Source organism: Macaca nemestrina, chromosome 6 (genome assembly GCF_043159975.1).
Source record: "Macaca nemestrina isolate mMacNem1 chromosome 6, mMacNem.hap1, whole genome shotgun sequence".
NCBI classification, from domain to species: domain Eukaryota; kingdom Metazoa; phylum Chordata; class Mammalia; order Primates; family Cercopithecidae; genus Macaca; species Macaca nemestrina.
Window position 1 is genome coordinate 12,525,810 of NC_092130.1, and position 12,763 is coordinate 12,538,572.

Here is a 12,763-nt window from a genome sequence, read left to right on the forward strand (position 1 = left end):
CAAAGGTGCAGCGCCGAGCAGTGGGGGAGATGAAGATTGCTGCTTCTCACCGATCTGATTTAAATTTTTCACCAACTAAGTCCTTTGACTCTGACTCATTGAACAAAAATGTAGTACAATAATGTCTGAAGGTACCAACCCCCTAGAGACACTGGGGGCCTTTCAATGGATTCGGAGCTGGTTCCAAGACTGGACATCCAGGACAGAAAGAATATTTTGCTTCCAGCGGCAGACTAGATAAAGCAAGCCGTGTACTCACAGAAAGAGTGACGATTCTTTGACTGCTGGCGAAGCCTCAGACCCTGTGCTAATGGACATAACACAAAGTCATGCGATAATCCATGAAAAGTGTTGAGCACAGTACCTGGCACCCGGCACATGCTCGATATCTGTTATTAGCTTCTTTCATCCTCATCACAAACCTATAAATTAGGTCCTTTTTAAAATCCTCATTTTACAGATAAGGAAACTTAGGCCCAAGGAGACCAAATAGCTTCTTTAAGGTCAGTCAGATAAGATAGCAGTGTGGATAATCAAATATACCTATTGCCCACATTTCTCACTCATATACCATGTCACTTGCATGGACACGATTACTTAACAGCAAGTCTATTTTGGAAGAGTAAATACCCTCCCAATCAAGGAAATGCAATCTTTTCATGAAATAAAATCCTGGGTATGTTTTCCTAGGGAAAAAGAAAGAGAGAACAGATCATCTTTCTTGTTCATACATAGGTTTTCTCTCTCAGGGACGCTATGAAGGCTGAAGGTGTTCTGTTCTTTTGGTTTATGCTTTTAATTTTTGCTTTTGTTTCTGTTGTAAGGGGAGGGATTGGAGAATGGGGATTAGGTGGATAATTGATGAATCGATACGGGGGAACAAAAGATTTTGCTGGGAAAGTGAGACCCAGCCACATGCTTCAACTATCAGCAGAGGAACAGAGGCCAATGCCAGCTGAAGGGAGTTGGTGGTTGGTGGGGGTGTAGGGGAGAAAAGCAATTCAATATGGAGCAAATTTTAGCGAACAGGAGGGGAAAAGACACTTCCAAGAACGGATTCAGACACCTTACATGAAAGCTCAGTTGGGATGAGATCTGACCATATGTTGTAGGGATTTAATTTCTTCCTGTTTTCCTGTCTTTCCATCTCCCTTCCCTACTCCTGTGGACCACAACCCTTTCTGACAATACTGTGTCTAGCTGTGCTGCATGTGTCATTTGGGGTCTACCTTTTCTTGCAGTAATGGACATTGGGATGTTAGCCTCTTGAGGTTGGGGGAAAATCATAAGTTTCTCTGTCTCCATCCACTCTACACTATCATCTTCTCATCCCAATCAGGAGTGAAGGGAGATGTGGTAGGTGGGATAATGGCTCCCTGAAGATGACCACATCCTCATCCCCAGAACCTGTGAATATGTTAAGTCGCATGATATTATGAGTTAAATTGTGTCTCCCCACCACAAAGATATGTTGATGTCCTAACCCCTAGGACCACACAATGTGACCTTATTTGGAAATAATGTTATTGCAGATGTAACTAGTGAAGACGAAGTCATAACTGAGCAAGTGGGCTCCTAATCCAAAATGACTGGTGTCCTTATGAGAGGACAGCCACGTGAAGACGCAGAGAGACACAGGGACAGCACCGTGTGACCACACAGGCAGAGAGAGTGGAGTGTTGCAGCTGCAGGCCAGGGAACACCAAAAATCTCTGGCAACACCAGAAGCCAGGGAGAGACGAGGAAGCATCCTCCCCGAGAGGCTCAGGAAGCATGGCCCTGCTGACACCTCGACTTTGAACTTCTAGCCCCTAGACCTGTGAGACAATAAACATCTGTTGCTTGAAGCCACCCATTCTGTGGTAATTTGGGATTACAGACCTGGGAAATGAATAGAGATGTCCAGGAAGAATGAAAGTTGCAGATGAGATTAAGTCTACCAATCAGCTGATGTTGAGATGGGGAGATTATCCTGGATTATCTAGGTGGACCCAATGTAATCATAAGCATTCTTATAAGGGAAAGAGGGAGGCAGAAGAGAGAGAACCAGATAGACAGGAGCATGAGAAAGACTCAGCCTCATGATGTTGGCTTTGAAAACAGGGGAGGGAACATGATCCAAGGAATGCAGGTGACCTCTGGAAGCTGCAAAAGGCAAGGAAATCCAGTCCTGCCAACCCCTTGATTTTAGCCCAAATCAAACCAGTTTGGATTTCTCATATCCAAAACTCTCAGATAATAAATGTATGTTTTTAAAGCCACATTATTGTGGTAATTTGCCATAGCAGCCATAGAAAACTACTACAGGGAAGTAATGCTGAACTTGTACAAGTCAACTCAGAGAGGTAGAGATCCCCCAGGTTCAGTCAATATATGAAGACAGGGGGAGACTTTATTATCCTCCCCTTCTCGTTTAAAGCACACAGGTAATTGTCCCTTCTATACACATACAATAAAAAGAGTAGTCATAATAACAACAGCTGCTAACATTTACTGATTGCTCACCAGATGCAGGCACCATTCTTAGCAGCACTTAACATACATGATCTCTTCGAATCCTCGCAACAACCTTAAGTATTAAACTGTGCATATGTCCATTTTACAGATAAGAAGACAGAGGCAATAGAGATTAAATAACTTCACCTAAGTTATACAGCTAGTCAATTGTGCAGCCTGGACTGGAACTGACAGAAATGGCAGTTGGGTGGGCCTCACAGTATTTTCTGGAGTAAATAGGCCTCCTGGAGATGGGATGGCCAGACAAGCTGGAGGATAAGATGTAACCCCTCTGTCTTTTTTGTCTATAAAAGCATCAGGAGAGGAAATGCACACTGCACGTTGCTGTCTATCTCGGTTTAAGGTTTCTATTGTTTCAATTTCTCCACCAGAAACTAGCAGTAGATCAATGCTGTAGATATTCAAAATCTTGAAGCTAGTCTCAATTCAGAAGTTGGCAGTAAAGAGATTGAGAAATGGGAACATGTTGCTTTTTTTTCTCCCTGTTTCAAATGTAGTGCCAATATCCTGTCGAGAAAAGGATAAAAAGAGCGTCTGCATAAATAAATATGCTTTGTAACACCACTTAAACGTATTCTTCTTGCCCAATATGAAAATATGATTGGTGACAGTATGTGAAACTTGCTTCTTCTACCGCTTTATCAAAGTTTATAAAACCCACTGATCTTTGGCACAAAGTTAACACACTGAAATCCCATGCAAAGAGGATGAAGTCAGCCCATTAGAATGTAGTCAGAAACTCCAGGTTGTACTAGGAGAAGAGGCAGGTGGATGCAGAGTTAAAATGGTCCACCAACCAGCTGGCCAGGGAGCTTGGGTGAGCTCCCCCATGGTTCTCAACATTATGGCAATACTGCTCTATGTCGCTGAGGTTGCTGCACAGTTTTTTTCTGGAATGCAGGGATGCTATGGAATGAATGCCCCCAGGCGTTTTAAGAGATAGCCCTCTCATCCATCACATCATGCCTGCCTGAACCTTTCTTGCTGCTTGGCTGATCCTGTTCCATCTGGGAATACCTTCTCCTTTTCTTGCCTTTGCCCAGGGTGTACCAGTGGCTGGCACAGGAATAATGATGGACAAAATATGTACACTAAGTAAATTACCCCCACTCTGTAGTTGCTCTTGGGAGAAGGAAAGTACTTTGAATTTCTATATTCAAAATCAGTGTTCTAAAAGTTTCTTATGCTTTGACCATTCCCTTTGCTTCACACTCTAACACCTAACTTACCTCTAACTGTTCCTTGGTTACCTCCAAAGTCATTCCACAGACATTTTTGGTATGCCCATGAGATGCCAGGATCTCAGAGCACAGCGATAACAGACTTGTGCCCTTCCCTTCAGGATTGCCTGCAAAAGCAATGTGCAAAAGGACTTTTCACTCACCCACTCCTTCCTCCCACTCCCTTTGTATAATTGATTCAGTTAACATGTGCCGATTGAGTGACTACTATGTGCTACCACTGTACTAGCTGCTGGAGACCAACAATGAACTAGGAAAGCCTGGTCTCTGCTCCCAAAGAACTCCATTCAAGAGAAAGCTAAGTCTCCATCAATACATGAATGGGTAAATAAAAGGTGGTATATATACACAGCAGAATACTATTTATCCTTAAAAGAAAAAATCCTGTCACAGTGGCAATATGAATGAACCTGGAGGACATTATGTTAAGTGAAATAAGACAGGCACAGAGAGACACATGCCGCCCCTCTCAATTACACGTGGTATCTGAAAAAGCTGAACTCACAGAAGCAGAGAGTAGGATGTTGGTTACTAGGGGCTGGAAGGTGGAGATTGGGTAGATGTTGGTCATAGGATACAAAATTTCAATTGGAATGAGGAATAAGTTCAAGATATCTATTGTACAACATGGTGATTATAGTTAATAACAATGTATTATATACTTGAAAATTGCTATGAGTATATTTTAAGTGTTCTGACCACAAAAAAAAGTGTGTAAAGTAAGAGATCTGTTAATTGATTTGATTTAGCTGTTCCATAACATTATGGACATATCCATTATATACATATAACAGAATATCATGCTGCATAGCATAAAAAAAAATATATATATTTTGTTAATTAAAAAAGGAAGCCTATTAAAAAAGAGAAACTTAAAATAAATTATTCATGGTAGTAAGCCCCTATCCCCAGTTGTACATATTTCTGTAGTCTGGTAGTGTCCCTGGAGGACAAGGACACTGCTGGCACACAGCAAACACCAATAAATATTTGCTGCATGAATGACTGTTGGAATTTACTTCTTTCTACACGCCATGGTTAGTACTCCTGCCCCAGTGCTCCTGGAACTAACCCAAAGCACTCCAGGTGTAGTTCCAATGCGTAACCTAGGGTAGGTGCCCAACAGATATTTGCTGATCTCATTTGAGTTTCTCACCTCACTAACCACTCTACAACATGGATTATCATTTTTGTGAAACAACTGCATTCTACAGTAACAATTAAAACCATAGGTAGTTACATTTATCCCAAGTAAAACATGATATGATTGTACCTTACCACAAAAGGAAATATAAAATTACTCTTAATTCTAGAGATTGTTGTTGTTGAAAAAAAATTCAAATCTTCTAATAAGAAGTTTATGTTTTTTGAGCTCTTAATAACAGGTTTTTAATGCATAATATGCTTTTTTCCCAGGGTTTGTTTAACCAAAAAATATGTATTCATAAATTGTATAGTCTTCAATTTAGCAGAGATCCAAAGAGAATCTGAGAGTAATGATAGGTTTTGGCTCTTATGAATTCAACTGTGCTGCCATGGATTTACTTATTTTAATGTAACTTAGGATAAATTATTCCTCTATAAATATAATTCCTTCAAGATTTTTATTCTGTGGAAGGACACTATTTAGTAAGAGTATTCAAGACAAAGAATGCAAAAAATAATTCAGAAACATCTGCTCCATGGAAGAGTGATTTAATAATAGTAAAACTGTAGTATAAAGGTTAGTTTTTTGGAGAAAATAAATAGTAACTGAGCTACAAGTTAGTGGATTTCAATGATGGGTCTTTTTTTGTGTAAGAACAGTTCGGATCTTGGAGCCACAAAGAAATGCAGATGTTAGAAGTTTTTTATTTTTTATTTTTTCCCCAAACCAAACCTATTTTGCATGACTATATTCTTTTTCCTTATGACGGAGGGAAAGATAATATTTAATACACATTTTGAAGAGGCAATTATATTAGGTTTTGGCATTTTGGCTACCCCAGGGACTCACATCTGTGTGATTGCCATTTTCTGTGATTATTGCCCTGAATGGCAAGGGCATTTAATCTTGCATGCCAATTCTGATTGATTCGTAGTAGCTGCCTGGAGGACCGCTGAGACATATTGACAGGCTCCATCTGTTCCCAGTGGGAAAGAGGGCTGTGATCGATTAGTGATGTCTGTCCTGGGTGCAAGAATGAGAAGTGGTAGCACATGTGTCTGTATCTGCCAAAATGGAGATGATTCCAAAACCATGAGAGAACATTTTCATATTCTCTCATGAGAATAGACAAGTTACACATCCAAAAGTACCAGATCAAAATCTCATTTTGTGGAAGTCCTAAGGGACAAGTCATAGGTCAGTATTATATAATTATATGCCCACTCTACCCTTCAAAAAAATATTGACACAGAGTCTTACATTTTGTCCAGATGTGTTTGTGCTGGAAAAAAGCCTTACTCACAATTTCAAAGCCAGGTATTAACTTCGGAAAGCATAATTTTTCCCTAATCACATGACTTTAATAGTCTATCCTCTGTTCTATCCATGACATAAGTCTGTTCTATATTTATGTTTTTCTCTTCAAAATAAAACTACTTGTTCAAAATTTTATTTTTGATTTGCATGGTAACATCTAGGCATTTGGGTGATAATACAGTCCTCTAAACTTTGGGTTCAAATCCTAACTCTTCGTCTGTTTTTACTTAAAATTGGATTTCTAATCTTTGCAAATGCAGATTTGATGATTGATTGTTAAATAAAGATTAGACCTTAAGGCTGTAAAAAACCTCTTAACCTAAAATGTACTGACAAATAAGAATTAATGACCACACAATTATAAATGAAGGGCAATATCTGAGCACTGACAATGTAGATTTCATTGAGTAATTTTACAGTGGCAGTGCAACAATACTTTTAGTAAAATTATCATTATTTTAGATTTGGGGGTACATGCGCAGGTTGCAGCAATACTTTTAATAATCCATCATTCCCTGTAGAAGGGAGATTAAACACAAGTGAGTACATTATGCAACAGAACAAAGGAAATGTAGTTAATACCTTGAAAGTAAGGCAAGGATCACACATTTGGTCCACTTCCCTTACAAAAGTCCAGCTGTAAACTCAGACACAGGAGAAAGTAAAAAAATAAATAAATAAAATAAAAACAAACTTCTGTATGTCACCAAAGATTTAAAATATATGCTGTAAGTTTCTAGTTTGTTTCTTCTTCTTCCTTTAGAAAAGGGAATTTTCTTCCTTGAAAAAGAATAAAACTGGTTCAATTTTTACTAAAAAATAAAAAGAGAGCGAGAAAAGAAAATGAAAATATAAAACTCAGCAGAAATGTCACACTGAGGAATCATAATAAGCATTAAATATTATTTAAGTCATGCATAACCACTAAAATATATGACCCCTTTCCATAAATTGAAAGGCACTCTATTCAGCAGATTATGGGCCTCAAATGCTGAACTAAGGAAAGCTTCTATGATGCCCATGGCGTGCAGACCTAAAGATTAACTCTGATCTGTGGTAGCTTCCTCTTCACACAAGCAATACACTCCGGCTGGAGAACTGCCAAGCTTGGGCTTTCTTTTCTTTCCTCAGGGCATATTTGTTGAGAACCTATATGCCGAGGACTGTGTTGGGAAAAGAGAGAAAGAGAGAGAGAGAAACAGAGAGGGAGGGAGAAAAAGAAATAAAAGAAAAGCAAGGAGAGGAAGAGAGGAGGAAAGGGGAGGGGAAGGGAGAGGAGGAGAGAGGAGAAGGCGGGGGAGGGGAAGGAAAGGAAGAGGAGGGGAGGGAAAGGAAGAGGAGGGGAAGGGAGGGGAGGGGAAGGGAGGATCGGATCCTTTTTCCTGAAAGGATTTACAGCCTGCTGAGGTCCTGCCTGTTGTCTCCAGACAACATTTTTAGGCTCATCTGTTACTAACAGAATGTGTGGTTCTAACAAGAGAAAGTCTAGGACAGAGTGATTCCGAGAACCAATAATTGGCCAGAAGTATTAAACCTGAAATCAGAAGAAATGCTCTAGTCAAAAACTCACTTTGATTTTACAGACAGAGAGATCATCAAATTGAATGTCCTCATTTTACAAGTGAGGAAACTGAGGCATATGGGCAAGTGACTGACTCTCTTATGGTTGTCTTTCTATAAACATGGTGTCTTTATGAACCAGAGAACTTTATCTCCCCTAAGAGGTTCAATGTCATCAGCTCTATCAGATTTAATTAAGTTAGGGCATCATCATTTTAACAAATTGGCTGCATGGTTATTAATGCAAAGTTGGTGGAACTTTTATCTCTGTGGTTGGGCTGCAAGAGAGAAGATGGAATAACATAGCTTCCTAATTTTTTAAAAAATATATTTTATAATTTATTTATTGTAGAAATGGAATCTCACTATATTTCCCAGGCTGGTATTGAACTCCTGGCTTCAAGCAATCCTCCTGTCCCAGGTTCTATAGGCATGAGATACCACACTCAGCCATAAATTCTTAGCTCTCTAAATATGCTTTAAGAATTTACAATAATATATATATTTATTTTTAGGGTAATCTAAAAATTACTTAAGGCAGAAAGGCCATCTTGATCAAGAAAGTTATTATTTTTTCCTTATTACTATTATTTGGATATTTTATTCAGATAGTGTTATTAGTGACCACATTTAAAATGACAATGTTCACCTTTCGATATAATGCTTTGCAAACAAGGGTCTGCGAGTTTTTAAAGTTGACATGTAAATGTATGGAATATAGTATTTCAGACTTGTATTCTCTTAAGTTGCTATACTACTTTTATTTTAATTTTATTTATTTATTTATTTATTTATTTATTTTTGAGATGGAGTTTCACTCTTGTTGCCCAGGCTGGAGTGTAATGGCACGATCTTGACTCACTGCAACCTCCGCCTCCCAGGTTCAAGTGATTCTCCTGCCTCAGCCTCTAGAGTAGCTGGGATTACAGGCATGCGCCATCACGTCTGACTAATTTTGTATTTTTAGTAGAGACAGGGTTTCTTCATGTTGGTCAGGCTGGTCTCGAACTCCCTGCCTCAGGTGATCCGCCTGCCTCAGCCTCCCAAAGAGTGGGGATTACAGGCGTGAGCCACCGCACCCGGCCTGCTTCCTTTATTTTAGATTTTGTCTGCTGCATCGTCTGAGATGGAGGGTCTCTTTTAATTAGATTCTATGGTCAGGTCTCAAAAATATCTGCTCCTCCCCCCTCCCTCCTTTTTTTTTTTTTTTTTAGCTTTCCTGACTCTCTTTTTTAATCAAAGGGATGTAATGTAGCCAATTAGCAGAGAGCCTAAAAAAAGAGAAATAAGAAACAACAGGGGGCACCATTCACACTGAACACCCCCCCAGTGCACAACTTTACATAAAAAACAACTCGAATGGTGCTCCCTGGAGTTGTGTACCCACCCAGAGTACACTCCTTGCCTTCATCAGATGGTCTATATGGAGTCAAGATCCTGACTCTTAAGCCTCATTACAGACAGGCTGAGGCCAGAGTGGGTAGGAGGTGCAGGTGATTGCTTCAAAATGCTGACCTTGAGTAGTTTTGTCAAAGAAGAAATTGAGGGGTTTGATGGTGGCCACTGAGTTCAGGGTTGGTGGGTAACGGTGCTTTTCTCAGAAAATCAGGGGCTGCACTTGGGCAAACAGGTGCACAGGCTAATTGTCAGCTCCCTGGTGCGGCTTGCTAGTCACTGGAGAGCAGGCTTGCACCTTAGGAGTTCTTTGAAATGTTCACTGATTTGATTGTTTAGCACCACCCACAAGAGGTTCTTAATTGCATTCCTAGAGCATTGGCTTTCTATGAAAATTACTTAAAACACAGCTTAAGTGTTAAATCTGAACTGTGTAATGTGCAATTGAGGGTTTTTATTTTATTTTATTTTTTTTAAAAAAATAACCTCACTCCTGGCTGCCTCCTTGTAGGAAGCTCTGACAGGTTCAGTGGGAAATCTTAGGGCTGGCGCACATTATAAGTTATCTCCTGCAGGGTTGGCAGGTGTGAGCTATGTCAAATAAATTTATTACAGTCTGTGCTAATAATGAAAATTATAGAAAAGCTAGATGAAAGTGCTCTACAGCCAGCTAATTTGATGCTACCTTACTAGACAATAACAAGCTCCTAACAGTTTTTCCTTTTTTTAAAAAACACTAATTATGCTTAATGTTCCCTGTCGCATTAGCTTTCATGGTAATTATATTTCAAAACTTTTGCAATTAGGGTGCAGTTAATATTGTGGAATATTGCAATTATTTTTCATTGTGACACCTCTATTGAAAGCTGGTGGCATAATGATCACATTGTTCAACTAAATCAGAACTGTAGAAATATGGCAAATGAACCAATTACACATTATTATTTCTAATTACAGATAATGTCATTTTCTCCACTTTTGTCCAAAAGAATTTCTCAAACACAGATATCCCAAATTTTCCTATTTGTAAAGACTCCCTCGTTTTCTCATCCACACGCTGGTATGTTCTTATATCAGTGCCTTGAGTGCTAAATTTAAAAAGGTCTCATAGGGATTTCTTGGATTTTCTTCCTCTACCCCCAGCCCCCTCCTGTGGAGTTTTTAAGCCAGATGCTCTCATTGCAAAATCTCAGCCTTAGCCCAGCTACTGACAGTGTGCCACTGTTACGAGCTGGTATGGATTTAGCTTCTCATAATCATCTTCCATGATGGCTCATTTTTATTCATTCAACAGGTCTAAACTCCCATTCTAATGAAGATTCATTCACGGTAACTCCGTGTATCCCAAATACCTTCTAAATAGTGCCTATTTCCCCCCTTTAAAACGATGAGGTTGAAAGTTGATGTTTTAGACTACCTGTGTATTTCTAACTGTTGGGAAATGGAATAGACGTTGACAGAGGGTTTCTAGGAAACAGTTATGTTCACATTTGAGGGTTTCTTTCTTTTCGCCTCTGATTTTTCCACATATAACCACCCTAGTGATAATAGTTGCAGCCATGAGATCATTTATGGACTCAACATTTCTGATCATGTGTTTTATGAAATGCTGTCTGACTTTATCCTATAACCATGTCCTGAAATATACATGTCAGTTTTACAGATAACGAACCTGAAGCTTAAAGAGTTGTCCAACATTTTATGCCTACTCTGTGGCTATTTAACTGAGAGAAAGAAGCTCTTTTGACTCAACCACAAGCCCTAAAGTCAAAGTGACCAACTGTCCCTTTTGCCCAAGACTGAAGGGTTTCTGAGATGAGGCATTTTCAGTGCTAGCACCAAGACAGTCCCCAGGGAACTGGCAGTGTTGGTCATCCTCCTTACAGGTTAAGTTAACTTGTCTATGAATTGGGAGTTAAAAAATGTTTTATACATTGGGCTCTCTTTAAGTTCTGAGTTTTCTGAATACAAGACAGAGACACAGAGGGAAATGGGAAAAAAATCAATAAAAGGCTGGATTTAATCACTTTCTGATGCTGTTTTCTGACTAGCATGTAATCTCTGTGTGGGGCAGGGCTGGGCATTGTAACTCATATAAGCATGCAAGCTCACTCAGTATCCAGAGTGTGGTAGGGACTCTGTACTTATTATTATTGTGAAGTAATATTACTAATATTAATAGCTTCATTTATAGAGCCCTGATTAAATTACTTTGCTAGTTAAGTGCATTTTCTCAATTAACACACACATCAACGTACTAAGGAAAGCAGTGTTGTACAATCTTTATCCCTTCTATACCAATGAAGAAACCAAGACATAGAGTCTAGGTGATTGCTCAACATTGTCCAGGTAGGATGTGGGGTGGCAGGTGGGGATGCAGCTCTCATGATCCTATAACCCATGCTCCTAACCACACAGTGTACTTCGGCTAATCCAACCCCTTGGTGGTGTTGACTCTCCAAGAGTTCTAAGACAAAGTATCTAATTTAGGGGAAACAATTTTCTATTTTCCTGCCTGGGGGGCAAAAATAGGCATATATTTTTCTGCTTGCCAATAATCACCAGAGAGCAGACAAGCTTCTCAGGCACATAACAATGCTTGAAATTTCTCTGTCATCTGGTCTAGATTAAATTGACCGCTCAGATGAATTACTACAACAGCCTCCTAACTAGTCCCCCCTTTCAATTCTTGCCACTCTGAAATCCTCTATTCAGCCAGAGTGATATTTAAATATGTGTTTGAGCACAACACATCCCATTTTAAATCCACCAATAACTTCCACTGCAGTGAAAATCTAAACCCAAGACTCTTGCCATGGCTTACATCAGCACTTAGCCAACATGGATGTGCTTTCCCAGGAACCAATTGACAATCAAAATTCAGAAGGTCTAAGGTTGGGATTCTCCATTTCTAAGAAACTCCTAGATGTGGCTGATGCTGCTGGTGTGACATCCACCTACTTTTCTGTCTCCTCTCAAACTTCTCTCGTCTGCCTGGTTATGCTGGAGCTGCACACATTTTCTCCTAGTTCCTCAACACAGCCAAGAACTTTCCTGCTTCCTGTCTTAGATCATTTTTTTCCCTGCTGTTTCCTTGACTTGAAAATAGCCCTCCCACCCTCCACCCCCATCCCAGCCTCCCAAATCTTGTCACATGGGTGACCAATATTTCACTTTTCGGTTTCAGCTAAGAAGTCACCTCAAAAGCCTTTTTTTCCTCCATTCTACCTGAGTAGGTGGCTTCATGTGATTGTCTAGCTCAGCACCCTGTCTGTTTCTGGCATAGCTCTCACACTGGTAATCATTATATTTTTATTACTCCAAAATTTTAAATTTCTCTTTAAAAGAGAAGCTTCATGAGCTTAGACGCCACATCTTTCTTGGGTACTCTTGAGCCCATAATGCTTATAAGAGCACTGGTTTGGGGTAGGTGGGCTATGATTATTAGCTGAATGGATGCACTATCCAGTCAAATATCAGATGTACTCTTTTCTTGTATGATGGCATCTATTATGTATATGTTTTCTAGTTTTTTTTGAAATGTTATTGAATATTGACAAATTATAATTGTACATATTCATGGGGT

General features: G+C 39.5%; 1 protein-coding gene across 19 annotated transcripts in view; it reads right to left on the reverse strand.

Annotated features, from left to right (window-relative positions):
- The window catches only part of LOC105480824 (teneurin transmembrane protein 2), a 3,943,693-nt gene that overhangs the window by 350,656 nt on the left and 3,580,274 nt on the right, over positions 1-12,763 (reverse strand). The window lies entirely within an intron of this gene.